We start from the raw sequence: 15,381 nt of genomic DNA, 5'->3' as shown, positions 1-15,381 counted from the left end.
GGAGAAGGAGTGCTAGGTATATTAATATTAGGGTATTTTTCTCACATGAAAGAGGGTTTAATATTGTTGATGTGATATGTGAAGACCGCTCATTGTGTGGTGATTAGTATGTACAGAAAGTACAGGGCTCTGATTAACATGTTAAGCCCCATAAGAATGATGGTGAGATTGGATCAAGAGAATAAAGTTATGGTTATGAAGAGTTCCCCTACTAAATTAATGGTAGGGGGTAGGGCAAGGTTGGTGAGGCTAGCTAAAAGTGGCCATTATTAGGAGTACCGTCTGAAGGCCTTGAGTAAGTAGTATAGTTTGGCTCTGAACTCGTTCATAGTTCAAGTTTGCTAGGCAGAATAGTAGGGACGAAGTGAGTCCATGGGCAATTATAAGGGTGGTTGCACCTATAAAGCTTCAGGGGTTTGAATAAGAACAGCCACGATAACAAGTGCCATGTGGCTTACAGGGGAGTAAGCAATGAGGGCTTTTAGTTCGGTTTGGCGTAGACAAATGGAGCTTGTCATAATTATTCTCATAGGGATATTATAAGGAAAGGGTAGGCTATGTATTCTGTCAAGGGGTTAAGGATTAGAATGATCTGTATCATTCCATAGCTGCCTAATTTTAGGAGTACTGCTGCAAGTACTATTGAGCTGGCAACGGGGGCTTCTATGTGGACTTTAGCAAGTCATAGGTGGAGTCTGTAGAGAGGCATTTTTACCATAAATGCCATGATGCACGCTAGTCATAGAAGGTTGTTAGATTAAGAGTTGTTATTTCTTGAGTAGTATATGTTGTGATTACATATTTAGTGAGCCTGAGGCATTTTGAATAGAGATAAGTGCTACAAGCAAAGGTAAGGATCCTATCAGTGTGTAAAATAAGAAGTATAAGCCTGCTTTCAGGCATTCTGCTTGATTACCTCAACGAGTAATAATAATTAGGGTGGGGACTAGTGTGGCTTCAAAGATAATACAAAATATGATTAGTTCTGTGGCCGTAAATGTTATAATTAAAACTATATGTATCCCTACTAGTATTGAGATATAAAGTTTTTTTCGTGGGAATGATTCTTTGGATAGATTATATTGGTTTGCTAAAATTATAAGGGGTAGTAGCCAGGCTGTTAGGATTAGAAGGGTTGATGACAATGAATCAGAAAAAAAAAAAGTTAATGAGAAGTTGAAGAGTTATCATTACATTGGTTGAAGAATAGCAGACTGATGAGACTGATAAGTAAACTGTGGAAGCTGTATTAATTCAGATTATAGAGTTATTAGAGCATCACATTATTTGGAGTAATATAATCATTGGGATAATAATTTTTAGCACTGGAGTAAATTTAGGTTTTGTATATAATACAGGCCATAGGTTTTGGAGACCGTAACTAGTAAGGCTAAACCTATGCCAGCTTCACAGTCTGCAAAAACTAAGAGGATAATAGGTATTATGGATGCCAGCATGAAATGTGTATTTAAAATTACGAGAGTACTTATAATAAATATTGATAGTATTGGCTGGGCACTGTGGCTCATGCTGCAATCCCAGCACTTTGGGAGACCAAGGCAGGTAAATCATTGAGGAGTTCAAGACCAGCCTGGTGAATATGGTGAAACCCCATCCCTATTGAAAATACAAAAATTTGCCAGGCATGGTGGTGTGCATCTGTAATCCCAGCTACTCAGGAGGCTGAGTCAGGAGAATTACTTGAACCCGGGAGGCAGAGGTTGCAGTAAGCTGAGATTGGGCCACTGCACTCCATCTCAAAAGATAGATAGATGATAGATAGATAGATAGATAGATAGATAGATAGATAGATAGATAGACAGACAGATAGATAGTAGATAGTAGATAGATAGAGAATAGATGACAGATAGATAATAGGTGATAGATAGATGACAGATAGATGATAGATAGATAGATAGATAGATAGATAGATAGATAGATAGATAGATAGATAGAAAGTATTATGCCTTCTAGGCATAGTAGGGAAGTATCAGGTGGAATCGATAGACTATTACCCCTACTAAAGACATAATAAAGGCTAATGTAATATTAATATAAATAGAAGACATTTGGCAATTATGATATATCATAATCTAAAGAATCAAAATCATTTATTTTGACTTAAACTATTCACCAACTCAATTCATTCTAATCCTTTTTGGGTTCATTTGTAGGCTAGACTGAAGACTAAAATGATAATTAATATGAGAGCTGTACTAATTATTAATTTTAGGTCAGTTGTCTGAAAAGCTCATGGTAGGGGCAGTAATAGGGCGATTTCTAGATCAAAGAGGAGAAATGTGATGGCTACTATGAAGCACTTTATGGAAAAGGGGAGGCAGACAGAGGCTATCAGGTCCAAGCCACATTCACAGGGGCTGGATTTTTCTGTGTAGATGTTAAGTTGTGGGAGTCAAAAAGCGATTGTTACTAGTAAGAGTGTTAGTAAGGTGTCAGCTGCTAAGGCTAACGTTAATTACTCTTTTTTGGGTAATGCTGAAGCTAATTGATTGGAATTGAATTGTACTATGTTATCCTAAAAGAGTATGATCCTCGTCAATAGATAGAAACATATAGGAATAGTCATACTACGTCTACAAAGTGCCAGTATCAGGCTGAGGCTTCAAATCCACAATGGTAGTTAGACGTAAAATGAAACTTTAGTTGGTGGAGTAGGCAGACAGTAAGAAATGTTGATCCAATAATAATGTGAAGCCCGTGAAAACCTGTGGCTATGAAGAATGTTGAGTTGTAAACTCCATCGGAGATAGTGAAAGGGGCTTCAAAATATTCTGAGGCTTGTAGAGGTATAAAGTAAATGCCTAGGGCAATTGTGATAGACACTGCCTGAAGTATGTATTTTCGATTACCTTCTATTAAGCTGTGGTGAGCCCAAGTATTTGAAATCCTGGATGCAAGTAAAATACATGTATTAAGAAGAGGGACTTCTAAGGGGCTAAGGGGGAGATGCCTGTTGGAGGCCAGCATCCTCCTAATTCTGGAGTGGGGGCTAGGCTAGAGTGGTAGAATGCTCAGAAGAAGCCAGAGAAAAAGAACACCTCTGAAATAATGAATAAGATTTTTCCGTATTGAAGGCCTTTTTGAACAGTTGATGTATGGTGGCCTTGGAATGTGCCTTCTTGGATAATGTCGCATCATCATTGATATATTGTTAAGGTATTGGTTAGTAGGCCTAAAGTTAGGAAGGTAGTTGAGTTAAAATGAAATCATATGGCTAGGCCAGAAGTTATAAGTAGTGCTGAAAGGGCTCCTGTTAGGGGTCAGGGGGCTAGAGTTACCTATGCAGTAAGCCTGAGTTTGGAAGGTCATTATGTGTTATTGTGTAAGTAGAGGTTCCCTAGGAGTGTAAAGACATAGGTCTGAATGAAGGCTATGGCGACTTTGAGGATGGTTAGTAAAACTAGAATAATAAATGTAATTGAAGGTGTGGGTAGGCTAACAGTTGATAATACTGGTGTAGCTCCTCCAATTAAATGCATTAGTAGGTGGCCAACTGTATTGTTGGCTGTTAATCGTACAGCTAGTGCTATTGGTTGGATAAATAGGCTAAGTTTCAATGATTATCAATATAGGGATAAGTGGAATAAGTGTGCTTGTGGCAGGAAAGGGGATAAGGAAGCTTTAGTCTTAAAGCAGAAGCGGTGACTACTACTCCAGCTCACAAAGGAATTGCTATTCCTAAGTTTATTGATAATTGAGTAGTTGCTGTAAATGAATGGGAGAGAAGTCCAAGAAGATTAGTTGAACCAATAAGGAGAATCAGGGAAATTAACATAAGGAATCAGGTTTGCTCTTTGATATTATGCATCGATATTATTTGTTTCAATACAAGTTGGATTAATCACTATTGAATAGAGGTCAGTTGGTCATTGACTGAACAGTTAGGGGTGGGAAATAAAATATAAAAATCCCAGTATTTTCTGGGCTAAAATGATTACTTTCTGTTCATATCCTGACAAGGTTTTTCCCTGATACTTACATAACACTTCAGACCCCTACCCACTTTAAAGAAAGTATACCCTAGATGCTACAATTTTAAACTAATTATAGCTTCAACTACAAGTGGCTTTTTAGCTAAACCTTCAATTAGTGCAATTTTAGAAATGGTCAATTAAAAAAAATAAAAAACTAGACTTTCTGGGTTAAAATGCTCACTTTCTATTTATATCCTGACAAGGTATACTCACCAAACACTTCAGACCCCCTCCCTGAGCTCCAGTGTACTTTGCCTAGTTAATGTAGCTTAACTACTAAAGCAAGGCACTGAAAATGCTTAGAAGAGTTCACATAACTCTATAAACACATAGGTTTGTTCCTGGCCTTTTAATTAAATCTTAGTAAGATTATACATGCAAGCATCCCCACCCCAGTGAGAATGCCCTCTATATTATCCAAATCAAAAGCAGCAGGTATCAGGTGTGCATAAATGCAGTTCACAACACCTAGGTCAAACACACCCCCACTGGAAACAGCAGTGATAAAAATTAAGTGATAAACGGAAGTTGGACTCAGTGCATGTGCCTTTATCATTAGCCTCATCCCTGCAGCCATATTTATATACACAGGCCAAAAAGCTATCGTTCAAACTGGCACTGGATAACAATCCAAACCCTAAAACTCTCGCTCAACTTCAAACTGGACTACTTCCCTATAATATCCATTCCAGTGGCACTATTCGTTACATGATCCATCAGAGAATTTTAAATGTGGTAGACACACTCAGATCCCAACATGAACCAATTTTTCAAGTACTTACTCATTTTTCTCATTGATATATTAATTCTGGTTACTGCCAAAAACCTTTTCTAACTCTTTATCGGGTGAGAAGGCATACGGATATTATATGGCCGAACTGATGCTGATACAGCAGCCTTTCGGGCAATCCTATATAATCTCATCGGTGATACTGGCTTTATTTTAGCAAAAGCGTGAGTCCTCCTATTCTCCAACACATGAGAATTTCAACAAATGTTTATTTTAAATCCCAACCTCAGTATCCTTCCACTAATTGATCTTCTCTCAGGGGCTGGAAAATCAGCCCAATTTGGCCTCCATCCTTGACTTCCATCAGCTATAAAAGTCCCAACACCAGTCACAGCTCTACTCCATTCTAGCACAATGGTTTAGGAAGGGGTTTTCTTACTTATCCAATTTCATCCTTTAATAGAAACAACTTAATCATTCAAACCCTCACATTATGCCTAGGAGCTATTACTACACTATTTACAGTCATCTGTGCCCTGACGAGAAAAGATATTTAAAAATTGTAGCATTCTCCACCTCAAGTCAATTAGGCTTTATAACAGTCACAATTGGCATTAATCAACCTCACTGAGCATTTCTTAACATTTGTACCCATGCTTTCTTCAAAGCTATATTATTCATATGCTCTGGATCTATTATCCATAACCTCAGTGATGAACAGGATATCCGAAAAACAGGTGGGTTATTTAAGGCCCTACCCTTCACCTCTTCCTCACTTATTATTGGCAGCCTCGCACTCATAGGAATACCTTTCCTCATAGGTTTCTATTCCAAAGATCTCATTATCAAAACCGCAAACGTCGTATACCAACACCTGAGCCCTTTTAATTACTCTCATTGACACCTCCCTAATAGCTGTCTACAGCACCCGAATTATTTTCTTCACACTGTTAGGACAACTTCGTTTCACAACTTCGATTATCATCAACAAAAACAACCCCCTCCTAATTAATTCAATCAAATGCCTAACAATTGGTAGCATTTTCGCCAGATTCTTCATCTCCAGCAATATTACTCCGATATCAATTCCCCAAATAACTATACCACTCCACCTAAAACGTGCAGCCCTTGGCGTAAGTATTTTAGGCTTTTCACTGGCAACAGAACTTAACCTCATGACTAAAAACCTTAAACTTAAGCATCCATCACAAACATTTAATTTCTCAAACATATGAGGGTTTTATCCAATCACAATACACTGTGCAACACCCTCCCACACACACACTCAAATCTACATGAAAGTCAAAATCTAACCTCCCTTCTACTAGATCTAATTTGATTAGAAAAATCAATGCCAAAAACACTGCCCAAGTCCAAATTTTAGACTCCACCATTGAATCTACCCAGAAAGGCCTAATTAAACTCTACATTTTCTCTTTCCTTATTCCATCTCTCCTAACTCTACTCTTAATTATTTAATCTATCCCCCCAAGTAATCTTAATTGCAACATAAATACTAACAAACAGAAATCAACCAGCAACTACCATCAATCAACACCCATAACTATACAAAAGAGCTACACCCATAGAATCTTCACGTAATAACCCTACTTCCTCACCCTCAAAAACTACCCAATTTTCTATATTATTAAAATCAATTACAATTTTCACCTCATCATATTCAACTATTCACCCACCACCACCAACTCTAACAACAATTCTAATAGTAAAGCACCTGGGATATTATATTATTTATTCGAGGGAATGCCATGTCTGCTGCACCAATGATCAGGAGAACTAATCAGTTGCCAAAGCCCTCATTTGTGATTGGTATTACTACGAAGAAAATTATAACCAATGCAACAGTAAGTGACAATAACACTATAAGTCTGATAATGTCCTAGTAGAGTTCCTGTTTGACCCAGTTCTGCTCAAATTAGGAGACTCAGGGCCATTGCCATAGCATTCCTTATGTTCATTGAATGAAAGATCTTAGGCTATGTACAAATATGCAAAAGACCCAACATTATAGGTCTGTATGGACTACTTCAGCCCTTTGCAGATGCAATAAAACTTTTTATTAAAGAACCCCTGTGACTTTTAGCATCCACTATTCCCCTATCCATTATTGCTCCAACCCTAGCTTTATCTATTGCCCTCCTTATATGAATCCCTCTCCCCATACCATATCCTCGAATTAATCTTAACATAGGTCTCTTATTTATACTAGCCACATTAAGCCTAGCTGTCTACTCTATCTTATGATCAAGATGAGCATCCAGTTCAAAATATGTGCTAATTGTTTACACTACAAGCAGTAACCCAAACCATTTCATATGAAGTTACCCTAGCTATTATCCTCCTATCAGTTCTGTTAATAAGTGGCTCATTCAACTTACCTATACTCAACACAAGAGTTTATTCTGACTACTACTACCATCATGACCTCTAACCATAATATGATTTATTTCCACGCTAGCAGAAACTAACAGAGTCCCGTTGGACTTGACAGAAGGGGAATCAGAATTCGTTTCAGGCTTTAATGTGGAATATGATGCAGGTCCATTTGCCCTATTCTTTATGCAGCATATATAAATATTATTATAATAAATGCCCTAACCACTATTATCTTCCAAGGAGCATTACATGATATTCATACACCAGTATTCTATACTATAATTTTCATCACCAAAACTTTCCTTTTAACGACTTTATTTTTATGACTTCAAGTGTCATACCCTCGATTCTGTTATGGTCAACCTGTACATCCTCCATGAAAAAATTTCTTACCATTCACACTAATGCTTTTCAGATGACACATCTCTATGCCTGTCCTAATATCTAGTATCCCACCTCAAACATAAGAAATATGTCTGACAAAAGAGTTACTTTGATAGAGTAAATTATAGAGGTTTAATCCTCTTATTTGTAGAATTATAGGATTCAAACCTACTCCTGAGAATCCAAAATTATCTGTGCTACCTAATACACCACACCACATCCTACAGTAAGGTCAGCTAAATAAGCTATCGGGCCCCTACCCGGAAAATGTTGGTTTTTATCCTTCCCGTACTAATTAACCCTCTAACTCAACTTATTATCTCTTTCACTATCTTTACAGGAACTCTTATTACAATATTAGGCTCACACCGACATCTCATCTGAATAGGCCTAGAAATAAACATACTAGCCATTATCCCAATTTTAATTAAAAAAGAAAATCCACTCCACAGAAGCAGCTACTCAATATTTCCTCAGACAAGCAACTGTATCTATAATTCTCATAATAGGAATCATTTCCAATATGCTATTCTCTGGACAATGAACCATCATAAACTCAATCAATCAACTATCATCCTTGATAATAATAATGACCTTAATAATAAAATTAGAAATGTCTCCTTTTCACTTTTGTATTCCAGAAGTAGGTTGAACTAAAATTCTGTCTTGGACAACCAGCTATCACCAGCCTCGATAGGTTTATCACCACTACTCATGAATCCTCTCACTATTTTGCTACAACGATGAGTGTGCTTATTTAGCTGTTCTTGAGTAGCTCATCTGGTTGTGGGGGTCTTGGCTAGAGTTCTCTCTGTGAAGTCTGTTCTGGGTAATTCATTATGCAAAGGTACAAGGGTTTGTCTTTGCTTTTTGATGCTTGGTGTGATTATGTCATCTTTCCCTTGCGGTACTATAACTATTGCACCAGAGTAAGTAACTACTATCACCTACACTTTTGTCCAGGGTAAATGATTTGGTTTAAGGAGATCCGGTAACACAGTTTAATAAAGTTGGGACTAGAGTTGCCTCAAAGTGGTCAGGTGATATGAAATATTCCAGGTGTAAGCCGGGTGCTTTAAGTTAAACTACACTTTCGTTAGTCCAAAAGCACTTTCCAGTACGCTTACCATGTTACAACTTATCTCCTCTTTATATGTGTAGGAAAATTATTAGTAATAGTGGTCTCTAGACTAGTATTTGAGAGGGTGATGGGTGGTGTGTGCGTGCTTCACGCCTCATTCAATCAAGCACTCTGTTCTTCATTTACCGCTAAATCCTCCTTGAACCTTTGGGTTTCATTATGGTTATTGTAAAATTTTCTGGGAAATAGAAAATGTAGCCCTTTTCTTACCATTTCATAGGCAACACCTTGACCTAATGTTTTTATGTACATACTTGTGCTTACTCTAAGGCCTTTTTAGGGTTTGCTGAAGATGGTGGTATGTAGGCTGAGTGGCGAGAGATGGCGAGGTATATCGGGGTTTATTGATTATAGAACAGGCTCTTCTAGAGGGATATAAAGCACTGCCAAGTCCTTTGAGTTTTAAGCTGTTGCCTGTAGTACTCTGGCGAGTAGTTTTGTTAATTTAACTATTTGGGTTTACGGCTAAGCATAGCGGGGTATCTAATCCCAGTTTGGGTCTTAGCTATATGTTTTCAGGATATTAAAGTCACTTTCGAGGCTCATGTAACAAGTCTTCACATATACCTCTGAGCCTAAATAAAAGTTTTTAAAAGTCTATTAAAAGTTAAGGTCTATATAAAAGAAAATCTTTGTGTTTTTAAAAAATATAAAATACTTTCTACTTAACTTTTACATTGTTACTAGAAGACATTAACACTTTATTAAACAGATTAAGAAAATATTTGTTGCTGCCAGTTTAAAATGGCAGACTGAAAAGATATAGTACCTCTTCAATGTATCACAGTTTTATTTAACTTAGGGTAAAGACATGCAATATGAGATAAATTTATAACCAAAGTACGTTTTGGAGTGGGGAGCCCATCCCTGGACCAAATATTCTGATGGCTCTTGCATAGTTAAAAGTAGAAGAAGTTATAAAGGCAGATAAACTATGCAGGCAGATGAAGACATAGGTCAGAAGCTGAATAGGAACAGACATCAGCATTGGTGGAAACTGCTCTTTGCAGAGAATCTAGAGGAGGCTGATGCTAAGAACTTGCAGGCCCAGGGAGTAGGAAATAACGAAACAGAAGCAATCAAAGGAAATTATTTTAAAACTGTCCACATCGTGGTATCTTGGCTCCTCCCAACAGACTCTCATTGCCATGTGAATGATGCCTGACAGGTCTTGCATGTTCCCTGAGCATAAACCAAATAACTATTTCCTAAAGAAATTAAATCAGCTGCTTGGGAATAGCAAATGTTATAAGTGCTAGATTTTCCATCTAAAGTCACCTTGATTTTCTCTAAGGTATCCCATGGGCAGACTGTCTGCCTGCTTCTCATCTATGTACCATCTATATACATTCAAATGAAACCTGCTGATTACCAGTAACATCACACACAGACACAAACAATGCAAAACACACACACATACTTCCCTCTTAGATAAAGAGAAATGCTTGTTGGTTTGATATACAAACATATCTAAAGCGCAGCAGCGAAACTTATCCCAGCAACTTAAGTGAATCAACACTTTTTTATTCATAAAGATGAATGGAAATCCAATTATCATGAGACATTTGGGAAAATCATTGTGTAATAAAGAGTATCAAGAAGAATAAGACAAATAACTGATCCTAGAGAAAACTCAATTAATAAGGAAATAAAACATGATACATAAATAATAAATAATAATACATAATAAAACATAAATAACAAAGTCTTTCCTTGTTATTTTTTTTTTCTCAAGGATCAATTATTTGGCTTATTCCCCTTGAAACTTGTCTTCATGTGAAGATTTTTAAGAAATAAAACATGTATATCTTCAGTTTTCTTCTGTTCCATTTGATAAGATAATATATCCATGCAACAAGAATAGAATGCCATGAAAAACAAATATCTATGAATGAGTTTTTGAAATGAAAAAATATGATTTCTGAAATTGAAAACTCAGCAGAAAGGTTTCCTGATAAAGAAACCTCCTAGAGGACATAGCAAAAAGACAAAGAAATAGAATATAGCAGATTTTGATTCCTAATAAATAGGAGATTCCAAAGAAAGAACGAAGAAAATGAAGAAGCAGAAATTATATATGAGTTCTAAATTCCTAGAGTTAAAAACAGATACGAGACTTTATATTTAAAGGATCACTAAGTGCCAAGCAGAATGAAATCAAAAAGACCTGCACCTAGACATGGAATTATCAAATCTAAAATATCTAGGATGAAGATAAAATATTAAGAGCTTCCAGAAAGAAAATAAAATAGCCTATAAATAATGAGTTTTGGTGTAGAAGATATTTTCAGTGCTCCTCTGTGCCATAGCCCTTTGCTGCAAATCTAATTTCAGAACATTTGAAAAGCACATTTCATGTAAAGGGACACCTCACAGATACAGCATCCCAACTCAAAAGCATACTGTCTTTCCAGTGGATAATTCTGGGTGGCATTACATGTGCTTCAAAAATCCTAGCAGACTAAAGCTCCAAGCAGTGACCTCATTATCTTTTCCTCCTTCCTTGTCTCACTACTCCCTTCCCTTAACCCTGTTTCTTGGGATATTATTTCAAACAAATGAACTTCACTTAAGTCTTTTTCTCAGGCATTAGTTTAGGGAAACATAAACCGAAATGTTGGTGCTCACATGCCTGGTGACAATGATGAAGGAATAATTACAGCTGTGACAACCTAACAAGAGCAAAGTAAATGTTACTCCTAGAAAAAACATAACCTAAAAATTGACGACAATTGGCTTTGGGTTTAAGCAATGGGCAGATGCTGGAAGAGTTTGCAGGAGACTGATAGTGAAACCTGGAAGACCTTAAGGAGGCTGCTGGAGAGGGCTTGAAGACAGTGAGGGTGTTATTAGAGGCTGTCCTATTCAGCCCAGGCTGTTATATCAAAATACCAAAGACTAGGTGGCTTAGCCACAGACCCTTCTCACAGTTCTGGAGGTTGGAAGTCTGAGATCAAGGGACCAGCAGATTTGATTCCTGACAAAGGCCCTCTTTCTGGCTTGCAAATGACCACCTTCTCACTGTGTCCTCATGTTACCTAGTGTAATGCCTTTAAGACCTAGATCAATTTCTATACCACCTTAACTCTGCTTATCTTTAGGAGACAGGAGGACTAAAGTCAGAAGTTTCCCCTTGTGATTAAACCAGCTAAGACTGGTGGGATGTAAAATGGCAGGTCACCTGACCTCTGAAGAGCTTCTAACTTCATTATAATCTAATGTCCATGCTCAGTGACACTCCCACAAGCACCATGACCATTGACAATCACTATAACAACAACCAGAATAAACCACAAAATGACAAAAAGGAAGGTGGCAACTCCAGTTCCAAGTTCTCTATCCGCTCCCAGAAAATACATGAATATTCCTCTCCTCATTTTTAATGCCCAACCCTTTCATTAAATATGCCCTATACCTGCACTTCTTGACTCTCACTTTTGGTTTTGCATATTGACTTTGTGGCACTGGACAGGGAAAGACCCCATTTTAAGGCAGACCAGCTTTGTTGGTATCACTCACATGGCCTTTCCTCAATGTGTGTAGTTGGAGAGAAATCCATCTTTCTTCCTCTTCTTATAAGGGAACTAATCTTATCATGCTGGCTCCACCACCATCAGCTCATCTAAATGTTATTACTTCTCAAAGGCCTCACCTCCAAAGATAGTCACATTGCAGGTTAAGGCTTTAACATATGAATTCATGGGGGATACATACATTCAGTCCATAACAGAAGCTAGTGAAAAGAGGCACTTTTTATGTAGTGGCAGAAAATCTGGCAACACTGTCACCTTTGGCAATAAGAAAAATAGAGAGAGTACCTAGTAACATTGGGATAGTTGGGGAGATTTGAAGGCAGAATTTCAAGCTTCATCTGGCTGATTTTAGCTGCCTATGATAAAATATAAGAAGAGAGAAATTAAACAAAGGGGAAATACTTCCATTTTTTAAAATCAGAATTTAAATGAAACATAAAAGGTCAAGCTTTCTGGGACCAAAAATAAGACTGTTTTTTAAAAATCTCCAATCTCTCCAGAAAAAGAATGCCATAGTATAAATTTTTTCAAAACAAAGATCAAATTATGTGGAAGTATAAGGTCCTTGATAAACTGAAGAAAGAGCTAAAGTGGTATCTGAAAGATAACTTCAAACAGATAAAGGTCCTTGTATATCCTCTCTGTGACACATTAAGTCTTCTAATAATATTGAAGACATTATCATAGGGAACCAAAGGTAATGAAGGGACTGTCTCAAATAGACTTATGGGTGTGGCTGTTATCTAAAGCAGGACTTTTCAACCTTGGCACTATAGACATTTTGGGTCAGATAATTCCTTGTTGGGATGAGGGAGTCTTTTGTGTTGTCCTGTACCTTGTAGAATGTTTAGCAATATTCGTGAGCTCTACCCATTAGATACCAGTAGGACCATCTTCACCCGATTCTTTTTTTTTTTTTTTTTTTTTCTTCAGATGGAGTCTCACTCTGTCATATAGGCTGGAGTGCAGTGGCACAATCTGGGCTCACTGTAACCTGTGTCTCCTGGGCTCAAGCGATTCTCCTGCCTCAGCCTCCCGAGTAGCTGGGATTACAGGTACCCGCAACCATGCCCAGATAATTTTTGTATTTTTAGTAGAGATGGGGTTTCACCATGTTGGCCAGGCTGGTCTCGAACTCCTGAACTCAGGTGATCCACCCACCTCATCCTCCTAAAGTGCTGGGATTACAGGTGCGAGCCACGGCGCCTGGCCTCTTCACCCAATTCTTGACGGTCAAAATTGTTTCCAGACCATCTAAATGCCTGTAGGACAAAAAATCTATATTTAGAACCACTGGTTTAAAAAAGTGGATTGTAATTTAATACACAGAAAGTCCACAAAAACTTTAAAGGAATGATTATTAGCTTGGACTGGAAGAGAGAGAAATGGGACAAAATTAAAGAAAAAGCTCTCTCTGGATATCTAAACAGGAAGGACACTAAGAAAACTACTTAGTTGCAAACATAGGTTATTTTATGAGAAGTTCAATCTTTCCATTGAAAATGAGTCTTATGCCCATCTTAAATCTGAGCAGGATCTATAATTTCTTTAACTATTAAAATATAATACAAGTCACATTATGGCAGGTCCTGGCCTTAAGAAACTAGCAGCTTCTGATGGCAACAGTGGGCCATTTGGGGTAACCACTGCCATCACGCTGGCCACCTCAGGGAGGGCACAGGAAGGAGTTGGACAGCCCTCGCTGCCTGCAGCCTACCACCCTGGGAGCTGCCATGATGGGGCTGGGCCAGGTTGCATGCTAAGGCCACAGGGGCAGCTCACAGCAACGTCACGCCTGCCCTGGATGTCAGCCCAGGCCCAGAAAGGACTTGGAGTTGCCAGGAGGGTGAGGCTGCAGTTGCCCACATTGTGACTGTGGATGTGGGCCTCCCACTCCAAGAGCAGGCAGTAGCCCTGTCCCCCAGCACAGCTGCAGCCTCCCAAACCAGAGCTGCAGACCTAGGCATTCCTGCACTCCTGGGGGGCCTGGGAAGGGCCCCCTTGCCTTTGCAGGATCAGAGGTGCCTGCTCCCACTGCCTAGCCTATCCCAACTCCCAGCATTGGCTCCAATACTGGAGCAGGGTTGGGGCTGAGCCTGGGCACTGTCACAGACTAGCCAGGTGTGCCCACACTTGGAGCAGCACTGGCATGCCAGCCCCCTGCTGCCTTGGCCCCCTCTGGACTTTAGGCACCAAGAAGTATGGAGGGGACATTGAGGTGGGTTGGGGGTACTTGGGTGATGGCCTGCAGATACCAGCAGCCTGGGTTCTATAGATGATGTGGGAGGCAGACAGGCTCCTGGGAGGAAGGGGGTGAATCCCCAGTGAAGCCCCACCTTCAGGCCAGAACAGGCCTGAAGCCTGAGGCCAGGATGCCAGTCCTGCAGACAAGATGGGGAACTTATGGTGCCTTTTCCTGGGCCTGCCCATGGCTGCCCATGGACCAGTCAGCACATACTTCCTCCCCTCTGAGGTCAATAAAAGCCCCGGGCTCAGTCAGAGCAGGGCAGAGAGTGGAGAGAACAGAGAGGTGATGGGACTGGGATGACCAGCTGTAGAGAGGAGCTACCCTCTCTTACTGAGAGCTTCAGAGACCAGCAGAGGCATGAGAGCTACCAGCTGCAGAGAGGAGCTACCCTCTCCAGGGCCCCCACTCTGCTGAGAGCAGCAGACATTGATAGTAACAGGGAGGAGTTACCCTCTGCAGGTCTCCTCTGAGCTGTTCTAACACTTAATGAAGCTCCTCTTTGTCTTGTTTATCCTTCATTTGTCTGCATACCTCATTCTTTCTGGACATAGGACAAGAACTCAGGCAAAGGCACCACTAGCCACAGAGGTTTCCAGCCAGAAAAACTGACACCACAAAGATCCCATAACACTTCTACTTCCTGTCTGTCTATAACTTATTTTTGGAACTCAACTGCCATACCTGAGAAGCCTAAGACATGGACAGGCAATGTGTAGATACTCCAGTCAACAGCCTGCAGTGAACTGGAACTTGGGCATTCAGGTCATTTGGGCCTTCTGATGACTGCAATATCTATTTCTAACAGACTGCAGCCATAGGAGAGATCCCAAGCAACAATCCAGCTAAGTTTAGTCAACACAGGAAACCATAATAAACAATAAATAATATGTTGTTTTAAGCCACTAAATGTTTTAGTGCCTTGTTATCCAGAAGTAGATGGTTGGTAATCACAG

General features: G+C 39.2%; 1 long non-coding RNA gene across 1 annotated transcript in view; it reads right to left on the bottom strand.

Moving 5' to 3' along the window:
• The window catches only part of LOC126949279 (uncharacterized), a 46,448-nt gene that overhangs the window by 16,904 nt on the left and 14,163 nt on the right, over positions 1 to 15,381 (bottom strand). Inside the window, exon 4 of the long non-coding RNA XR_007723649.1 lies at positions 13,342 to 13,442. This is a non-coding gene — a long non-coding RNA (uncharacterized LOC126949279). The remainder of the gene's footprint in view (positions 1 to 13,341; positions 13,443 to 15,381) is intronic.

The sequence above is a fragment of the Macaca thibetana genome, chromosome 2 (genome assembly GCF_024542745.1).
Source record: "Macaca thibetana thibetana isolate TM-01 chromosome 2, ASM2454274v1, whole genome shotgun sequence".
NCBI lineage: Eukaryota > Metazoa > Chordata > Mammalia > Primates > Cercopithecidae > Macaca > Macaca thibetana.
The sequence above is the reverse complement of the archived record's forward strand: the minus strand, read 5'-3'. Positions and strand labels throughout refer to the sequence as shown.